Source organism: Rhinichthys klamathensis, unplaced genomic scaffold (assembly GCF_029890125.1).
Source record: "Rhinichthys klamathensis goyatoka isolate OS25496 unplaced genomic scaffold, OSU_Roscu_1.1 h1tg000265l_1, whole genome shotgun sequence".
Taxonomy (NCBI): Eukaryota; Metazoa; Chordata; class Actinopteri; order Cypriniformes; family Leuciscidae; genus Rhinichthys; species Rhinichthys klamathensis.
In genome coordinates this window covers 555,397-575,728 of record NW_026606786.1, presented here as the reverse complement: position 1 = coordinate 575,728, position 20,332 = coordinate 555,397, and the positions used below count along the sequence as shown (strand labels likewise).

The following is a 20,332-nucleotide window of genomic DNA, read 5'->3' as shown; positions in this document are numbered from 1 at the left end:
GAACCAAACTCGGGTCGGCCAGTAAGGGGCTATTAGTAGCAGACGAGCCCCTTCCCGGCGAACCCTCTCCAGAACCCCCGGAAGCATAGATATCGGGGGGAATGCATACAGGTGCAGCCTCGGCCACACCTGCACCATCGCATCCAGTCCGAGAGGAGCTGGGTGCGTGAGGGAGAACCACATGGGACAATGGGTTGAATCTGACGATGCGAAAAGGTCTACCTGAGCTCGACCAAAACTCTCCCACAGGAGCTCCACCACCTCGGGGTGAAGTCTCCACTCCCCGGGCCTCAGCCCCTGCCTCGACAGGATATCCGCTTCCACATTCTGACGCCCCGGAATGTACACTGCTCTGAGAGATAGCAACTTCCCCTCGGCCCATAGGAGGATCTGATGGGCCTGCTTGCAAAGGTGACGTGACCTCAGACCCCCCTGATGGTTGATATAGGAGACCACCGATGTGTTGTCCGTACGGACCAACACATGATGGCCTCTCAGGTCTGGCAGGAAATATTTGAGAGCTTGAAATACCGCCATCATCTCCAAACAATTTATATATGCCAGGACAGTTGATGGTCCTGCCAAAGACCTTGCGCCGAGCGGCCACTCATGACCACCCCCCATCCCGTGAGGGAAGCATCCGTCGAAAGCGTGACGCGTCGACAAGAAGCCCCCAGCACTGGGCCCTGGGCGAGGAACCAAGGTTTCTTCCACATGACCAAGGCATGAAGGCATAGCTGCGTGACCTTGATCTTGCGGAACGGATTTCCCCTCGGAAAAACCCCTTGGTTCTGAGCCACCACTGCAGGGGTCTCATGTACAGCAGGCCAAAAGTAATTACGTTGGACTCTGCTGCCATGAGTCCCAACAGTCTCTGAAACTGTTTCACAGTGAGTGACTGGCCTAGTTTTACATTCTTTACGGCTATGAGAATCGCAGAAATACGAGCAGGAGACAGACGTGCCTGCATTGTGGTCGAATCCCAAATTACACCTAGAAAAGTGGTCCTCTGAGCAGGGAGGAGAACACTCTTCTTGATGTTGAGCCGCAACCCCAAATCCTTTATGTGGGACAGAACGACATCTCGATGCCGAACTGCCAACTGCTCTGACTGAGCTAAAATCAACCAATCGTCGATGTAATTTAATACGCGAATGCCCTGGAGTCTCAAAGGACCCAGAGCTGCATCCACGCATTTTGTAAAGGTGCGGGGTGATAAACCTAGGCCAAACGGAAGAACCCGATACTGGTACGCTTTGCCCCCGAAAGCGAACCTCAGGAACTTCCTGTGATGAGGATGGATAGATACATGGAAGTACGCGTCCTTCAAGTCTATCATAGGACGCAACCCTCCATCCTTCTTTGGAACAATGAAGTAACGGCTGTAAAACCCTGACTCTCTGCTGGGGGGAGGCACCCCCTCTATAGCTCCTTTTTGAAGAAGTGTCAGTACTTCCTGCTCCATAACCAGAGCCTGCTGTGAGTCCACCACTGTGGGAAGGACCCCTTGAAATCTGGGCGGACGAGAACCGAACTGAATTCTGTAACCCTTTTCTATTATGTGCAGGACCCATAGAGAAATATTTGGCAGAAGTTTCCACGCTGCCAGAAATTCTGATAAGGGAACCAGTCTCTCGAGACTGGCCTCTGGATTTGATTGAACAATCATTTCGGCGCCCTGAAGTGGCGAACCGGCAGGGAACAACCGAACTGACCGTTCTACAACCCTCCTCAGAGGATTGCACGGGGACGCTGACACCTCGGTGCCCTAAACGGCGAACCGGCAGGGAACAACCGACGTGGCAACTCTGCGACTCTCCTCGGAGAATCGCCCCCCGGAGGGCGCCAAAGAGGGACGGTTCCTCGGAATCGTTCCTCCCTGGAGGGGACCACCCTCAGAAGCCTGACAGACTCGGCGTCAGGACTTCTTCTTAGTCCAAGCTCTCTTGGAGGTGACAGTCCTCAGATCCTGTCTACCCCCAACAGGCCTGGACTGCGAACGCCACTCGGGAACCCCGGATTGCGGAGGAGCCCGAGCGGCGACGCTCTGTTTCTGCTGGAACCTGTGTGCGGAGCTCGTAGACGGACGAGGCTGCTCAGATTTTATATTACGCACAGCCTCGGGGACACTGGACCGGCGAGGAAGAAACCTCTGAAACGCAGCCGCTTGTTTTTTGTTTTCTTGAAACCTATCGACAACACAATTTATAGCGTCGCTGAACAGACTTGTAGGTGAAAGCGGTGCGTCCAGAAGAACAGACCTATCTTTGTCTTTAATATCTGACAGATTTAACCATAAATGACGCTCCGTGGCCACCAGGGCTGCCATAGAACGGCCCACAGATTTGGCCATCTCCTTGGTGGCCCGGAGAGATAGGTCTGTTGTGCGACGCAATTCTCGAATTGCATCAGCACTAACTTCCTCACAATCGTCCATGTCCCTCAGCAGGTCAGCCTGGTATGCTTGTAAAATTGACATGGTATGTAAGCATGCCGCAGCCTGACCTGCTGCCGAATACGCTTTACCCACCAGCACTGATGTATTTTTTAATGGTCTGGTGGGTAACGTCGGGGCTTTCAGTGATGACGATAACTCGGGGGAGAGATAGCTCGCAAGCGTCTCTTCCGCACGAGGCATCGTCAAGTAACCATAGTGATCAATCCCTTTAACTTTACTGTAATTACTAGTCTGAGGATTATGCACTCTGAAAGACGCCGGTTTATTCCACGATCTCGACACCTCGGTGTGGAGATCGGGAAAAAACGGGAGTTCCCGACGAGGAGGTCGTGATCTAGATGGTAAATAACGTTCATCTAAAAGACTTTTTCTAGATTCCACATCAATATCATCAGCTGGCCAGTCGATATTTAATTTAGCAACAGCACGAGATAAGACCTCCATAAGCTCCTCATCAGCAGGGATATGAGCTGGCGAAGACTCAAATTCCCCCATATCAACGACATCCAGTTCCTCAGAACTGGATAGCCGCAACATTGGTGCCTCAACCTGGGGAGGAGAAACCGCCGAGCGGGCTCCTTCCTGGGCTGAGACACCGGATCCAGCAGGTAAGGGCTGAGAAAGGGCGGGGCCCGTCTCAAACCCCGCTACTAGATCCATCTGCGAACCCCAAGATGCACGCCGCCGCTGTGCCTCGGCAGCAGCGGGACCCGCACCTCGGGGAACGCGAACCGAACCATCCTCCTCAAAGAACGCCTGGCGAGAGCGGAGAGTTTTCATGGACAAACTCATGCAATGCTCACAGTCAGCCCCCTCGAGGACCGACTGGGCATGCTCCACTCCCAAACAAGCAACACACATCTGATGTGTGTCCCCACCCGTAATAAAACGAGGGCAGGGAACAACACAACGTTTGTAATCTTGCTTGCTCGCCATACTGATAAATCAATGAATATAATGCTTGGACAGACAACAATAAATAGACAAGGACAGAATCACAGAGAGCGCTTGCTGAAGACAACAGAAGCTGTCGCGATCTGTTTTCAGGGGTGCTTTATAGTTTCCTGGTCTATGACGTCACCTATGACGTATCGGGCTTCCATTGGACTGATTTTACACGTGCTTCATGACGCAATCACGCAGAGCGTTCCCACCGCGTCTCAAACTCAGCTCGAGTTCCCTTGAAAGGGAACTGAGCGCGCTCTTTGGCCACGGTGAGCAGCCAATAGCAGCGATGCTGATCAATGTTTCTACTATCGATACATATCCCCTTTTAAACCAGCGCATGAATGTGCAATTATCTCAGATAACTCAATCCAGCTATACTAATCATAACTGGCAGGTGTGTTCGAAGAACCTAATTAGCCGGATCATGATGAGCACGATGATATTATCTTGGATATCTCGTTTGATCTCGGATGTTTTAAGCAACGTACGAAGAACAGCCCCCTGGTGTCCAAATCGGAATCACAAGGGAATCTTTCATGTGAGCATCATCCTGACATGAATTAGAAAGTTTTAGTGAACACATAATAACAGCATGCATAACAGGGGATAGAACAGTAGACTCACAAATGGATCACAGTTGTTTGGTGGCAGCCATGTTGGTACAACATAAAGATTGGCGACATAAATGTTCTTGCCCTGCAGGGTATTGTGTGTAGAAGGTGCCATTCAAAATATGAACTGTCAACTCAACTATTGTAATCGTGTAAAAGGTTCAACCAGGCACTCAGGTAAAGTATATAAAGTCCGTGATAGGTGCTCTTGGGGTAGGGAAAAGATCCAAAGAAACAAAAGAACAGGTCCCAGGCACTCAGTCAAGTCTTCAAATGAGGAGAAGGATACAGTTAAAAAGCCTTTATTGAATGTGGCTTAAAACAACAAAAGACCTGATTGCCTTATTGGGTTAATTGTATTCTGTCTGATTATATGTGGGACTTAACTTATAATTTGTTGCCATTCTCAGATCTTGTGTTACTTTGCCCTGAAGAAGACCACTTGTTTGGTCGAAACATGTTGGCTCATGTACTTTTTAATGACTTAAGCCACATTCAATAAAGGCTTTTTAACTTTATCCTTCTCCTCATTTGAAGACTTGACTGAGTGCCAGGGACCTGTTCTTTTGTTTCAACTATTGTAATAATGTATAAACTGAATATTGTACAACTTGAAGGTATTTCTAAGTAACTAAATATATAATTAAAATAACTTTGAGCGTGCAATGCTTTTAATCAACTGAAAACAACCATTTCCAATCTGAAAAAAAGTATATAATTACAATATTAATTAGAAATCCATGTAACAACAAATATATAAAGCAATGTAAAACAGCTGTTATCTTACAGTTAACTCCATGTGTCCAAAAGTCAGCACGGTTTAGGACAGCATTCGTTGTTCGAACGATCAGTTCCTTGCCTGGTCTCTCAATATCCAGTATGTAGTTTAGCTATAAAAAAAATAAAAATAAAAAAAAGGTTTCACATTCAAAATCCCACAGTTAAACAGAGCTGTATTAATACTTTATTGAAACTAACTAGTTCTTTTTGAGCTGGATGATTTCACAAAGTCCATGATGCTCGACAGGCTGAAATATTTTCACACTTGGTGAATGCTTCACATTGAGGTCCACAGTCTTCTGCATGTTAAAAAAGAAAGTATTAGCAAAAAGGTAAAAAACATTGAAAGTCACAAGGAGAAAAACAATTTCCCTCACTAATGTCCTGTTTTATGTGATGTGGATGTTGCCTGACGGTTTCTCTTTCACTGGCTTGTGGGGCTGAGAAAAGCAGGGTAAAACAAGGTTACTATTGTAAAGTTACTCAAAATATCATGGTTTATAAAAGAAAGCAGTGCAGCATAACTATTGGCTACTGACCTAGAATAGCTTGTCCCAAGTCAGACAGGATGATATCTTCAATTCCATGAGGTCTGTGACCACGTTGCAGCTGTACTTCCAGAAGCTTCTGGTTTGTGGATGTGTTCTTATGATGAATGATGTTGTGCATCATAAAGATATGTGTTGATGGTACCATGTTGTTGAGGAAATGTTGCTTTTTCGCAAGCTTGCAAAAAACTGTTCTGCTATTTGACTATTTAGCCAACCCTGTAGCTCTGGGACCAGGCTGATTCTTCTGAGTACTTCCTGGGGGTCTTTTGTGTTCGATTTATGAAGTTTGTCATATAACATGTAGTGCTCAGATGATCCAGTGATGGGATGGCATTTGATATTCAAATTGTCCATCTTCTCAAACAACCAAGGAAGAGAGACGTTTAGTTTGCCCTGCTTTGCTGAACTGATGTTGTCTGGTGTTGGCTAAGCTAGTCTCCCTTCATGAGATTGAAATGAAATAGCAGTGGGTACACGCAAATTACCATGTGTGGCCAAGCCTCACGCAAAGTCATAGACACTAACATTAGGAATGTGCTTCCATGACAACAACAGGTCCGCAAAATCTCTGGGACTTTCGGCTCTCAAATTGAACTTTATACTACACACCACACCATGTGGGCATAGGATAACTGACCAGTCACCTGGAAAAGCCATAATAAAAACTGAATAAGGACATGTAAAATTATCATCTCTCAATTATCATCTCATTAAAGTAATATGCCCACCTGATGCTCCCCAGATTTTCAGGAACATTTTGTCATATGACTGCCTATTCTGCATCTCCACTCTTAATCTTGAAACTAGATCCATGCGAGAACCTTTAGAGTCAATATTACAGGCCTTGCATAGATTTCGGACAACACCGACCTGTTAAATAATGCAAGCACATTGTCAGAACAATTCTTTTGTCTCAGAGATCACATGATTCAACTAAAGAAGATTTCTACCTTCTGCTTCATCAGCTCATCCACAAGACGGTCTTCTGAGACATTCATCATTTGAGCTTCAGCTGATGTGACCTTTGCTGTAACAACTTTAGCGTATCCTGTATTCAATACAGTGTTATCCTTCCTAGTCTTGCTTCCTATCCATGGAGCCCACCTTTCATAGCGAGGTTGCACAGCTAATGGATTTTTGGCCCAGCCTGATGCACATGCACACATTTATTAGTCTACATAATATGAAAACTGAGACGCATTTCAGAGGGAAAAAAAATTAGATTAAAATTCAATAATCATTCCCAGAAGAGACCATAACAAAGAGGAATTTATTGTTGGTTTAAAAAACAAAACAAAAAAACACTTACTGGGGACAAATCCTCGAGCAATCATCTCAAGATTTACTGATTTCCAGAAATCCTCAATGTCAACTTCCCCTCTAAAATCAGGTGGAGGCTCTTTGAGGTCACTCACTTACAAAAAAGAAACAAACAAAAAAGTGAGACAGACAGATAGACAGATAGATAGTCGGTTGTTCGTCTTAAGGGCGGATAGATAGTATTTCAAGAAAATTACTTTTACATTTCATTACTCTGGTTACTATTTAAAAAAGAAAACAAACTCTTACCTGACATGCTAATAACACCCTTCTTGTGTAAGTCCATGCTGACCACGGGAGGATGGTAACCACAGGTAACACAAGAATACAAGTATTCGGTATCTGTCAAGGCCTCAAATTGACCATAACCATGGATTATGGTGTCTCTCAGGGATGGAAATTAGCACTAGCCACCAGCCAAATGCTGGTGATTTTGTGTTGTGGCTGGTAAACTCGCTTCACCTACCAGCCACCGTGGCGGGTAAATAAAAGTAGCATGCTGTTTCACCCAGACACTTTTAGAGGAGGCACACCTTGAGACTTTACCCTATGGAATAAACGGCTTAAGTATTGTAGATCTTGTAGTATTAATTTTCACATGCAGTTACACATTGTCGGTTAAAAACAAGAAAGTGACTGATAAAAACGTTGAGTGGCTGGTAGATTTTGGAATCCACCAGCCACAGTGGCAGGTGGACAAAAAAGTTAATTTCCATCCCTGGTGTCTCTGTTGGGGTATTTTATTCTCCGGAGGCGCTCCAAAGTATCTATAGCCCTGGAAACTGATACATGGTTCTGGAATAGACATAACAGGATTGGGTCAACTCAATTTTTTTAAAGCTTAATTATTGGATAGGTATGTGTGTCATTAAACACTATGGGCCCTATTTTAACGATCTGAAACGCAAGTGTCAAAGCGCAAAGCGCAAGAAACTTTGTGGGCGGATCCCGGCGCTGTTGCTATTTTCCCGGCGGGATAAAATGCCTCTTGCGCCTGGCGCAAATCTAAAAGGGGTTGGTCTGAAGTAGCTTCATTATTCATAGGTGTGGTTTGGGCGTAACGTGAAATAAACCAATCAGAGCGTCATCTCACATTCCCTTTAAGAGCAGGCGCGCTTGTTCTAAAGCGGATTCCTATTATAACGGCGGATTTGCCAGGCGCGCGCCAGGAGCGGTTCACAGCCGAGGAGAGCAACGTTCTCGTCAGGGCCGTAAAACACAGAGAAGTGACATTGGGGATGTAGAAACCCACCCAAATTAACTTCTGTTAAACAGGCGTATGATAATTTGGGTAAATGTGTAAGCTACATGTATGCTTTTATAATAAATTGCCTATCTATCTATCTATCTATCTATCTATCTATCTATCTATCTATCTATCTATCTATCTATCTATCTATCTATCTATCTATCGTAATAATGTATGATTTGCAAAAATGAAAACTGCTGCTTAGATGTAAGAATCAAAGTGTATGCGCGTTGTGCACACGCTACATTGATTATGGCCAAGCATGCGCCCTTAAAATAGCATAATGAACAACGCGCAACGCGCCACTGACTTTAGACTATTTTTTTCTGGTCAGTGGCGCATTTGTTACATAGAACAGCAAAATAGCATGAGGGAAAGTTTGCGCCGGAACACGCCTCCTTTTTGCGCTGAACCGCCCCGGGGAGCGCAAGTGTATTTCTTAGTTAACCGACGTGTGTCTGTGGAGGGAAAAGCCCGCTTTGCGTGGGTGCAAAATAGGAATGATACATGCGTCAGTGTACAAAGTCATTTGCGCCGAGTGCAAGATAGGGCCCTATGCAATAAAGACAAACCTGTAAACTGTGTCTTAGGTACAGAAGCACATGATCATCAAAATTGTGGAGACCATCCTGCTATTCCTGGTGGTACCTATAAATCATATTACACCCTGGGCATCTTCTGGTGTAAGTAGAGATGTCTAAAAAGAGTAAGTGCAAGTAACATTCATGAATGATTATGAGACAATCTAATATGACTAGTGAACATACATTTCTGAATGTTGAACTTACTCTCAATGACACTTTTGCAGTAATCAGCAGTGGCATGTCAAGTGCAGTTTCACCACTGCAGATCATACACGTTGTTTCAACTGGAAGATAAGTTGATGAAAATTCCTTTGATTTGGTTGCTGCTTCTGGAAGATTAGCTGGAATTTTCTTCTTGTTATATATATATATATATTGCACAGTGCTTTGAAGGTCAATTTGGGAAGTGAAGATGTGCTCTTCTGAGGGCTGGGGACCCAAGGCGTCACTTGATTTAGAATATTTGTGTGTTGTGAACAAGTTCTTATTTGTTTGGAATAAGTGCCATTTGGCTATGTTTTTGTGATGGCAAGACATTCGTGGCTTTGCACATGGGCAGTGCCAAGTACTTGCAGTTGAATTGTATGTTACCATTACTCTCCCAAGGCGATTATAGTGATGAACAGTAGGCTCATGTATGGAGAGTGATTTGCTTTTGAGATTCACCTAATGCCACCAACACTGAAGATGGAGCATGAGCTGTCTGAGCTATTTTTTGTCTTTTCAAACAAACTGCCTTCTTTGACTCTCCTATGAATTTAAGCGCAACCATCTCATCAAGGACTCTTGGTTCCAGGTGCTCCATAAATGCTGTCTCAAAACAATAATCCAGTGAACGAAGGTGTTCACAGACTAAACGTGTGTCCACTCCGGTGAGCAAGTAGCTGGTACTGGCGACACTCCTCCAACTCACATCTAACATAATGACCTTTGCCCCACGTCTTTCTCTGAACATGAACTGGTATAGTGAAACCATGACCACTTCTTTGAACTGCTGACAGTCCATTTGAGGGATATCAACACACACACACTGGAAAGATGCGAGTGCATTGTAATATCTTTCGAATGGACAGTATGTTTTCTGTTAATGTGGATTATCAAGTTCTTTTTTAGTACAGTGACGGAACAATGTGGGCATTTAATCACATTTTGCCTTTTTGGCAACTGTGAACCTGACTGTGGCGAGCAGGACGAGGCAGAGGGACGTGAGAGAGCGGCGCCAGGCCGGTGGCATGAGTGATAATGAACAACACCTGTGACACGCACCGGTCTCGCATCTCTCAAGGAGGAGCGGAAGCAAAAAGGAGAAGCGACGACAGTGAAGAGCGAGAGAGGAACAGGCCTGATTTTATGTTGTGTTTAATGTGGCCAGCAGTCGTCCGTGAGGGTCTGCTGGCTTATACTTTTATTTTTGTATTTGTTTATTTTATTATTAAAGTGTTGAATGTTCGCCGGTTCCCGCCTACTTCTTCCCATAACAACTGAACCTGACGTTGTGGACAGAGAAGCCACCGCAGGTGTCGCTGCAGATGGCAGTGAGGACAGTGCAGGTGATGTTGAAGACAAATTGACCACCGCAGGTGAAGTTTTAGAGAATTGAAGGGGTACATTTGATGGGTATATATTTAAGTGAGTTTCCATTACATATCTCTTCAGAACAGTTTTGCTGCAATTGGGACAATGGTAATGAGCCTCAATTCTACAGGGCAAATGGCAACAACATATTATTTTGCCTGTAGATAAAACACAGTATTAAAATCAGGAAAAACAATACCAATGCATCAATATAAAACCCATACAATTACAGTAGTCAACATTTGAAGTGGATCAAAACCTTTCATTAAAGATGTCCTAAAACCACAACAATACCCATTCTTTTCTTAGGACAATTTCGATGAACTGTTTTGATCCACTTTAAATGTTGATAACTGTTTATAAAACCCATCAATATATAACCCAAAAAGATTTGCATATGTAAGGTAAAATTTGTGGAAGTGTACATAAGATTGTAAGCGTAAATTAAATTTGCATGCACAAGAAAAGCTTTATTAAAGGGGTCATATAATGCCATTTGTATACAAGTTAATATGATTCTTTAGGGTCTAAATGAAAAGTTTGTAATATACTTTAATTAAAAATTCTCATTAGTATTGTAAGAAAACACTCATTTTACCTGGTCAAAAACAGCTCTGTTTTCAGCACGCCATTTAAGTGCATGTGTCTTTAAATGATAATGAGCTTTGCTCACTCCGCCCCTCTGTTCTGTGGGGCGATTTGACATGCCTTGACAACAGTTGAGGGTATATTTTGGAGAAAGAATGGCAGCGGGAGTCTCTGAGGAGAGGACACATCTGTGCAACAGTATCAATTTGAACCGGAGTCGGACATGGAACAAGATGACGGCCCCGAAGAAGTTCGACAATTAAGGCTCGAACGGGACGTTTCTGAATGGTTGGTTAACGTAATGTCACTTTGATCTATCTTTGTATGTACTGGCAGGGTAGAGGAGTGAGATAAGAACACTATGTGTACACAGTTTATAATAACACAATAACCAAAACGCGTTGTTCATGGAATTATGAATTATATTGAGAACGTCGTACATAGAAAACATGCCGTAATGTACCCTGAGTGTAAACCTTAGCCGTATTCTTTGTGAAGCGTGCAAGCGATTTGCAAAGATTAATATAAAGGTTAATACAACTTTACATTTACTTCTTCTGGAGGTGGAGCAGGAACACGAATAGTTGGTACCGATTCTTTTTTCAGGAGCAGCTTCTTAGCAAAACCAGCTTTATACTGACACTTGTTTATAAAGCAGTCTGGCGAGAAATGATTCGCGCAAACATGAAAGCATTGACGTTGCTCGTGGGGAATATTCCCTTCGAAAACAAAACTCAGCCACTGTGTCTTCAGCGGTTCGGATTTAGGAACATCAAAATGACTGCTGTGTTCGTTATTACACCCAAGAACAGAACACCGCAATCTCTTAGACGCCATTCTGCTCCAGTGTATCAACAATGATGGACTATGATGACAGCTCGCTCAGGGCGGGTCTGTGTTGAAACGCTGCTGTCAATCAACAATCGTGGGAGTGGCGTCCGATCGCGTGACGTCACACGGTCGAACGGCTCGATTTGAGACTGGGAAAAACATATAAGGAGATTAAACAAAAACACTGGATAGATTTTTATCATTATATGATGGTTGTGTACAGGCACTGCCAACACACATTTCAGTACAATCAACTTGAAAAAGTGCATGTACCATTATATGACCCCTTTAAATGAATCTGAGGTGAAATCCTTGTGGGGAACGAATTCCTCTCGCTAAATTCCCGATTGTAAGATTCCTTGTGAGATTATGCGGTTTGCCTGCCGAATTTCGCCATTTAATTAGCTCCTGAGAAACGCGATAGCTGCTGATAATACTGAAGGAGCTTATGTATACTAGGGCTGGGGTAAACGATTATTAAAGTCCCCGTGAACCGGAAGTTGCAAACGACTTTTCTCCAGTGTTGTGACGTATTTCCGAGAGAAACGGAATACTAAATGAGGCAAAATAGTGGGCGTGGCTTTTTTCCAACTAGCACCTGATTGGATCTAGAAAAGTAGGTGTTTTCATTCAGCCTGTCTACTGTCAGTTGGAGGGGCGTGGTTACGGATGTTAAGCAGACACCCAAACCGTAAAGCCTACGTCATCGGGCAAGGTCCTCCAATGCAGAGGGGAGGGGCATTTTCAAAATTTGATTAAAGATTACAAAGCCAAAAAATTTTTTTGTGTGGATTGACTTGCATGGATGAATTGTTCACCACAAAACGATCAATTTAGGCAAACAAAGTAAGTATGGTCAATTTTGATTTCATGGGGACTTTAATTAAACGATTAGTCAGGCGATTATTTTATCGATTAGTCGACTAATCTAACGACTAATTGGTCGATTAATATAACGATTATTTTTCTGTTGCTCGATGAATAAAAACCATAATGTATCTCAAATAAATATCTATTTCTATTTACACTTCATATAACAACAGTAATATTTCATATAACAACAGTAATATTTCATTAAACAACAGTAATATCCAGGGGCCCACAGCAGCCCACCACATTCCAAATCATAACACATTGGCCCATTAATGTGCAGAATATTTTTTTAACACCCCTTAAAGCATAAAAATATAACACAATACAAAAATAAATTCTATTTAAACATTTATTTTAAGTAACACAACATATATTAGGTCATATTTGTAAAACCAAAGGGAAACAAATAAAAGAACATTAAGACAAAACATTATTAATATAAAACTATAAAGACAGCATATCAGCTAGTCAGGGGGAGCCAGAGCCATCAGAGCCTGCTGAACTGCTACTCTTCGCACCAAATGTATAATCTGTTAATTTGAAGCATTTCACAGCATCTACCTCTAATGTTTTTTCAATGCATAACTGTTCAGCTCCACCTTTTCTTTTCTTCCCCTTTTCATCCATGGACAATTGTTATTAATTATCTGCTCAGAGAAGTTCCATGTAAAGAATCAATCTCTCTCTCTGTAAATTAAGCCCGGAACACACCAAGCCGACGGTTTGAGATAGGTCTGACTGCAGAACCGCAGAACCATTACGTCATAACAGTCTGAGGACGACAGCGCCAGCCCGACAGTCTGAGGGCGGAAGTGGGCGCGGCAAGGCATTACACTAATTCCGTGTTTTGGAATGTTTTAAAATTTAAAACAACTTTATTATAAAGACTTTTTTAAACGATTTAATTGAATATATATATATTCGTTCGGGTCACATGACGTCACTGTAGCTTTGCGCCGCCATCTTTACGACCGACGGTCTCAGTAATGCCTGCAATATGTTCTGCAGTTGGCTGCAAAAACAGCCAAAAGAGGAACCCCGAACTGGTATTTTATTATATAACAAAAGAAAAGGATAGAAGAAAGAAGTGGTTAGCTGTCATTCGAAGAGATCATCGCTGCATGTCTCATATTGTATCATCATGTCTCATCTTTCTGTGCGCACACACACGACCCGACGCGTGCGGCCATAGACCCCTATACAGCGCGCGAGTAATGAATTGAGCTCTGTTTCGTGTCTGAATGGACAAATACACACAACATTATGTTTAAATGTCCGTTTTGGAGAGTATTCACATAAAATATGTTGGTTATGTCTTAAACAGAGTTGTCATCCAGTCTCTTTGGAGAGAGAGAGACGAGGAAAACAAACAAGCATGCAAATGGAAATTATCGCGCACATTTTTTTTTTCGTGCGATTAATTGATTTATTGACTATCGCAAGAGGCCTAATCCAGATTAATGACAGCTAGCCGTGAGCCGTGGCTAACAGCGGGCAAGCTACCAGCTGTTAGCCACTTAGCTAGCTAACAACTCGCTATTCAGAGCAAAATACCACCAAAATCATACATTTTAATTTTTTTTATAATACCTACATTTCCCATGATTAAATATAAATCCTTGGTGGCCAGCGCCGCACTTTTACGTCTTTTACCCATCCAGCTACAGCATATTGATATGCATCGGTACTTTTGACAGCCTTCAAGCGATCTCCACTGTATGGGGAGGGGTTATGCACAAGATATATATAAATCATGGAGGGCAAGTCTGGGGCAGATAATAATGGGCAAAAGAAAACTGGGGGTAACAAATAAGGATCGGAGCCTAAAATTAAAATTTTCTCCAGGTATCTCTGTCTCTCTCTCTTATTCAAATAGGCAGTTTGGGCGGCCATACCGGGCGAGATCGGTCGTAAATATGGCGGCGTTCTATTGGAAGTGACGTAGGTGGCATCTATGAATATAAAAATCAAATAGTAGGCTATAAAAGATAAGAATTATGTTTTGTCCTATTAACAAAAGACAATAGTACTATTAACAAATGTTAATAGTTTTTTTAAAAGTTAAAATTATACTTTATCCATTTGTTTTGTTGAGTCAAAAGATTAACAATATAAATTGAACAAAGCTTAAAAAACAACAACAACAAAAAAACAATGAAAACAAAGCTTGAGCATTTGAACATATGATTTAATTGAAAATAATGTTTAATACTCAACCAACAATTTTTTTCATAGACCATACACAACAATGATATGACAGACTGAAAAAACAAAAATGATTAATTTAAATAAAATGAGTTTTTTTCCTCTGATATCAAAAGATCGTTAGGTGCTCATAGGTGAAATAAAATACAATTAATGCAATTATCATGGTCAGAAAATTTAACAAATGCTGTACAATACAATATAGGCTACGCCAACAACAAATTAAATCTCTGTAGATCTAGAACAAAATAGTGTCAGCTCAAGTAAGTTCAGTGTTGATTCATTTCTGTTGTAAAAAAGTTATTATTTCAGTTAATTAATCTATATAGCCATTCTGATGTCTTCGTCCTCCAGCTCAGTTCAGTTCTCATATAATGGTGTCATTAGCCGCGTTTCCATTATACCCTTCAAATTGCGCAAATTGCGAATTGAAAATACGCACAATGGAAACACGTCCATTTCGCAAAAACTCCCGTTTATCGTAAACAAGTTTTTACGCTGGCATGAGGTGGTTTTTCAGGCAATTCGAAAAAGGAATATTTCGTAAAACTGCAATGGAAACAGGTTTTGCGCATTTACAGTCACCTAGAAGACGCGGTCCGTGTCCGCAAACAATAATAATAATTATCATCATTATTATAACATTTATTAGGCTACATATGTAGAATACGCTTTTATCCAAATAAAAGAACAAAGCAATTCGTCACATCTCATTCATAATGGGCTAAGATTATCACAAATAAACACAAGATTTTGACGCATATCCAAGTGTTTGTGCGAGTGTGGAGCGCGCACTTGATGACAGGGAGGCGCAGGCGCGAACACTTGCATTTTCCTATCAACAGTGGAAACAACTTAAAATACTCTATCATTTCTGGTCATACAGAAAATAATAATACATTATTCGCAACTACTTTTATTTGTGTAAACTCACAATAACAAGAAAACGTTGTGCTTTTGTAAAATAAAATCAAACCATCAGGCGCGCTTTCATGATCTCTGTGAACTGGAGCGCGAGAACTGAAACAAAATATCGCCTCCGTAGGTTAAAGCTTGAAATGTCCACTGATTTAGAAAACAGTTTATTAATAAACAATTAAAATGCCTCGTTATTTTTTCAGACACATTTATTATAGCCTATAACTCGCCAATAAATCACCTTTCTGTAGGCTGTGGTGTGGTTATATGGTTCTTCTCATTCAGCACTGCGGGAAAAACATAATTTCCAGGTTCTAATTTGGCCTTAGAAAACCAGTAAAATAAAAAATAAAAAAATAAATAAAAAATCACATTCATTTGTGAATATTTTAAATATTTAATGAAGGGGCAAAAAGTCATAAACAATTTTTTTTTTGCGCAATTTCGGTGTTCAACTTTGCGTTTTAAAAATACAACAACCGTTAATTTTTCGTTTTGTAATTAAGGGTTAAATGGGTTTAAAGTATTGCACAAATCTGTAATGGAAACGCGCCCAATGACAGATCAAACGCATTGTTGAATATTACCGGTAACTTAAAAAATACTTAGAGCCGTTTTGTATAAGCGTATAATGTTAAGTATGTTGCATCCATCAAAGATAGAACTTGTTATCTTCTTCTTTTCCTTGTTCTGTTTATCTATGGTTCTGTGTGCTCCGCGTTAAACATGAACTCCGCCCATTTCCGGCATCAGACGGTTAGGCTGGCGCTGTCGTCCTCACACTGCTATGACGTATGGTTCTGCGGTTCTGCAGTTGGTTATTAGGGACTTTAAGCAACAGCCTCTGGTGGAACGGCAACGGCATTCTGTCGTTCTATTGCGCATGCGCAACATTAACTGCTACTTCGCGACGTTCTACTGTAACCGTCTACTACGGGAGAACAGCTGATTTGCCGTAGTCGTTACTACGTGACAGATTAAGAAAGTTAATGTTATGTTTTAGGTTAAGTGGCATTATAATCATTTCTGTATATCATTAAATGCCAAAATCAACCCTTCTCTTACTTTTTAAAATCATTTATTTTGTTGTATTTTGTCTGATGATTAAATTATCCCCTATGCCGTCCTCTTTACTGTTGCTTAGTGATTTTTGCGCTCTCTTAGCTACGGCAGTTAACTGTTTACTTCCGGCTGCCGTTGCCGTTCTTATCAGCAGCTGTTGCTTAAAGTCTCTAATATTGGAGATAGACGGTTTGTGCGTCGGCCGACTAAGTTTTCTCAGTTGTGTTCCGCACCGTCGGCTGAAATTGGTCCTCGCCGGCTTTTTTTCGGCCGATTCGACCTTTCGGTGAAAGAGGGAACTCTGATTGGCTGTTCAGCTTATAGTGAACGAGTCAGTGCACTGCACGAGAATAATAGCAAAACAGCAAGCAAAGAAGTCAAAACAGCACAGATAGAAGGCTGTTCTAATGTTACGTCATCTTACCTGAGTGTTCCTTGGCGAATATTTAAATTTTAACATGAGAGGAGTGGAATAAAGAAAGTGTTTAGCAGGATTGATTTTCAGAACGGTAAGCACGCACTGCTGCTTTGTTTACGGTGTGCAGCCGCCAGATTTCTCTTTTTTGTATGACGAATATAGACGAATATATCTTCAGAAATAGACAGTTGTCTCATTTACACGCAGGCGCAGAACGCGCATTCTAGCTAACAGTCGGCAGTAGTTCTCTCGGTGTGTTCAAGTGCAGCTTTTTTCCCGCGACGCGGCGATGCGAAGCAACAACACAGTCGGCTTTCATCTGCGCTAGTTCATCGGCGTTGGCTTGGTGTGTTTCCAGGACGTGAAAGAGGGCGTTTCTCAAGATACGCAATGGAGTAGATCAAACTTAACAGGGAGGGAGGGCAATACACACACACACACACACACACACACACACCCGAAACACACTCCTTGTCTGCCGTGCCCGCGCGATCGATTCCCTCATATATTTGCGTAGAAAAGAAATGTAATATTCCGTAATTTTTTATATAGGCTATATATTTTTTTTATATGTGTACCGGGCCGGCCCACCGGTAAAAGTCCCGGTGCTCCAGATGACCAGTCCGCCCCTGGTAATATCTCATTAAACAACAGTAATATTTCATTAAACAACAGTTTTGCACAGCAAAAAATCTTCTGCTTTACACAAAATAAAATAAAATAATTGTACTGTTATACAAAATGAAAGGCCAGCTTGAAACTCTAAACTCTTTTATAGTACCAACATAACTCTTGTTCAAAAAATTCAAAAGTTGTAGTGCAAAAAAAAAAACACTGCATTGCACAGTATAGACATTCTGAGTGTGTTTAACACAATATAACAGTCCCAACATAAAAGTGCACAGTATAGACATTCCTGAATGTGTTTAACACAATATAACAGTCCCGACATAAAACCTGATGGAATCGAACTGACTTAACTGCTATTCTGTAAGCTTACATGCTAATGAAGTGTGTGCAATATAGTACTCTCCGCTTTTCTCCTCCCTCATCCATCACCACTCTTTACTCCTCTTCTACACAACCTACTCTGAATTACTGTGGAGGAATGTGAGCATGTCCATGTGCTCTTTGGTGAGGCTTGCTCTTTTTTTGCTCACAAGTGTTGAGTTGCTGCTGAGAACAGACGTTCCGAAGGTGTGGATGTTGCAGGGGCAGCCAGATAGGATTTCGCCACAACAGCCAGGGCAGGAACTTCGTTTCATTTTCCTTCCACCATTGGAGTGGGTTTTTGTCCTTTGGAATGGGTTTCTCCCCAAAGTACACAAGCAGCTCATTCCTGACAGCATCTTCCCTCTGGTCTTGGCCTGGGTCTTCATCTTCCAACTCCTCCTCATCATCTGTGCCAAGCAACATGTCCAGAACAGACTTTGGCTTCTGTCTGGAGTAGGGGTGGAACGGTAAATGTATTCGTATTGAACCGAAACGGTACGGGCGTCACGGTTCGGTGCTCGAATAATACACGGTATAAAAATAAATAAAGCGTTTGGTGTGAACGCAGCATAATGAACAGGCTGCGATGTCAAGATTGCAATGCTGGAGTGTGTGCGCGCGAGAGAGAGAGGCGCGGGCGCGATCGAACTGTGTGTGTGTGTGTGTGTGAGAGAGAGGCGCGGGCCCGATCCAACAGTGGAAACATAAAAACATACTCTGTCATTTTGTTCATACAGGACATCATTCAAACTGCAAAGTGTTTACTTATATTTGTGTACACTCGCAATAAAACACAACATTGTGCTTTTGTCACACTCTAAACTCATGTCAAACTGTAACCTGACACCCAACTATGGAAGTAAAATAATGACAAATGTTTTTGAAACAAAAAGCCTGTTGAATTGTACTACTTGAAAAAAAATATGCATTGCATTAACCCTGCTTGTATTTTAATGCATTGTATTTTTAGGGCTTGCATTTTTATGGGCTGAAATTTAGCATGGTTGAATATTTAGGCTGTGAATATTTCAATTCAAAACATTTCAAACACATTTTCATTAGTAAAATTTCAATAATCCATTTTCACCTTTCATATTTCACTTACAAAATATTCAAACTGATTAAAAATACAACCTATAATATTCAACAGGCGGGTTTCGGTCCATTTTATTTCGCTTTCAAATTCGCTTCCACAAATTCAGTGGTTCAAATTCGACAGTAAATTCAACGTTGACATCCAGGAGCTGCAGGAAAAGTAGTAGATTACCAAGCATAATCTCCATCTGCTGTTAGTCGACCTCACCAGCAGGGGGTGCAAGCGCGTGTTGTTGATGAAAAGTTAGAGCAAGCCATTCATTCATAAAAACTGTACAACAATTGAGCATGCATTACGTTTTTTTTGTGACGATTATCTGGGTCAGTATATGCGGAAAAGATGATAAAGGTACAAAAGCTGTTTTTATGTATCATTCATTAACTTCATTGTTACTTTCCCTGTGTAGCCTTACATGTTATCAGCTTTTTCTACCATGAACGGGATTATAATCGGTTTCCCTCAATACCTCATCATACTCAAAGATTCCCCTTCCGTCAGGACAAAACGCTTAAAGGAGAACTCCGGCGCAAAATGAACCTTTGGTCTAATTACACATTGTTACCTAGTCAACCGTTATCTGAGATTTGTTTTCATGATTATCGAATGTAAATAGTTTTATCTCTAAAAACAGTTTAGCCTATAAAGCTAGTATAACGCTAGTATATTGGGCATAGTGTAATGACAAATAAAAATCGCTTTGAACGAGAAATGCGTAAAGTTTGGACAATGGATAACTTACGCGTGAGCGAGTAAGAGAGAGAGAGAGAGAGAGAGAGAGAGAGAGAGAGAGAGAGAGAGAGAGACAGCATGGGTACGATTTTTCCCTAGACTTTCACCTTTCTGTAACAACACGAAACACATAATCTTAATGCTTCTGAGAAGCTTCAAAAGAGATACTTGCACAAGTTTTGGTCTCTCTGTGTCCGGCATTCCTGCGCGGCCTTGTCTGGCCGCGTGCGTGAGCGGAGTCCTTTAAGAAGCGTCACGTGGTGCTGCTTGGCGCGCGTTGAACGGAGGTTCAGAGTCTTTGGGTAACATTACCAAAGGAAGATAGTTCGGCTAAGTTCGTTTCACTTCGTGGAAGTGAACTGAGTCGACTACGGAAAACAAAACTTTGACTAACAAAGAAAAGAAATAAAGATCTCTACGGGGAAATCACGCGGAGTTAACGTTACATCTTTGCATGGTTGGTGTAGAAGCGCGTGCGTCGCTCGGTCCGGCGCGTCACGCGGTCACGTGCGCGTGTTTCTCCTTCAAAGCGAGCGCGCGCTC

At 42.0% G+C, this 20,332-nt stretch overlaps 1 pseudogene; it reads right to left on the bottom strand.

The window, feature by feature from the left end:
• Nucleotides 1–4,820: 4,820 nt before the first annotated feature.
• Nucleotides 4,821–18,387, bottom strand: LOC130102020 (uncharacterized; annotated as a pseudogene).
• Between the last annotated feature and the right edge of the window lie 1,945 nt (nt 18,388–20,332).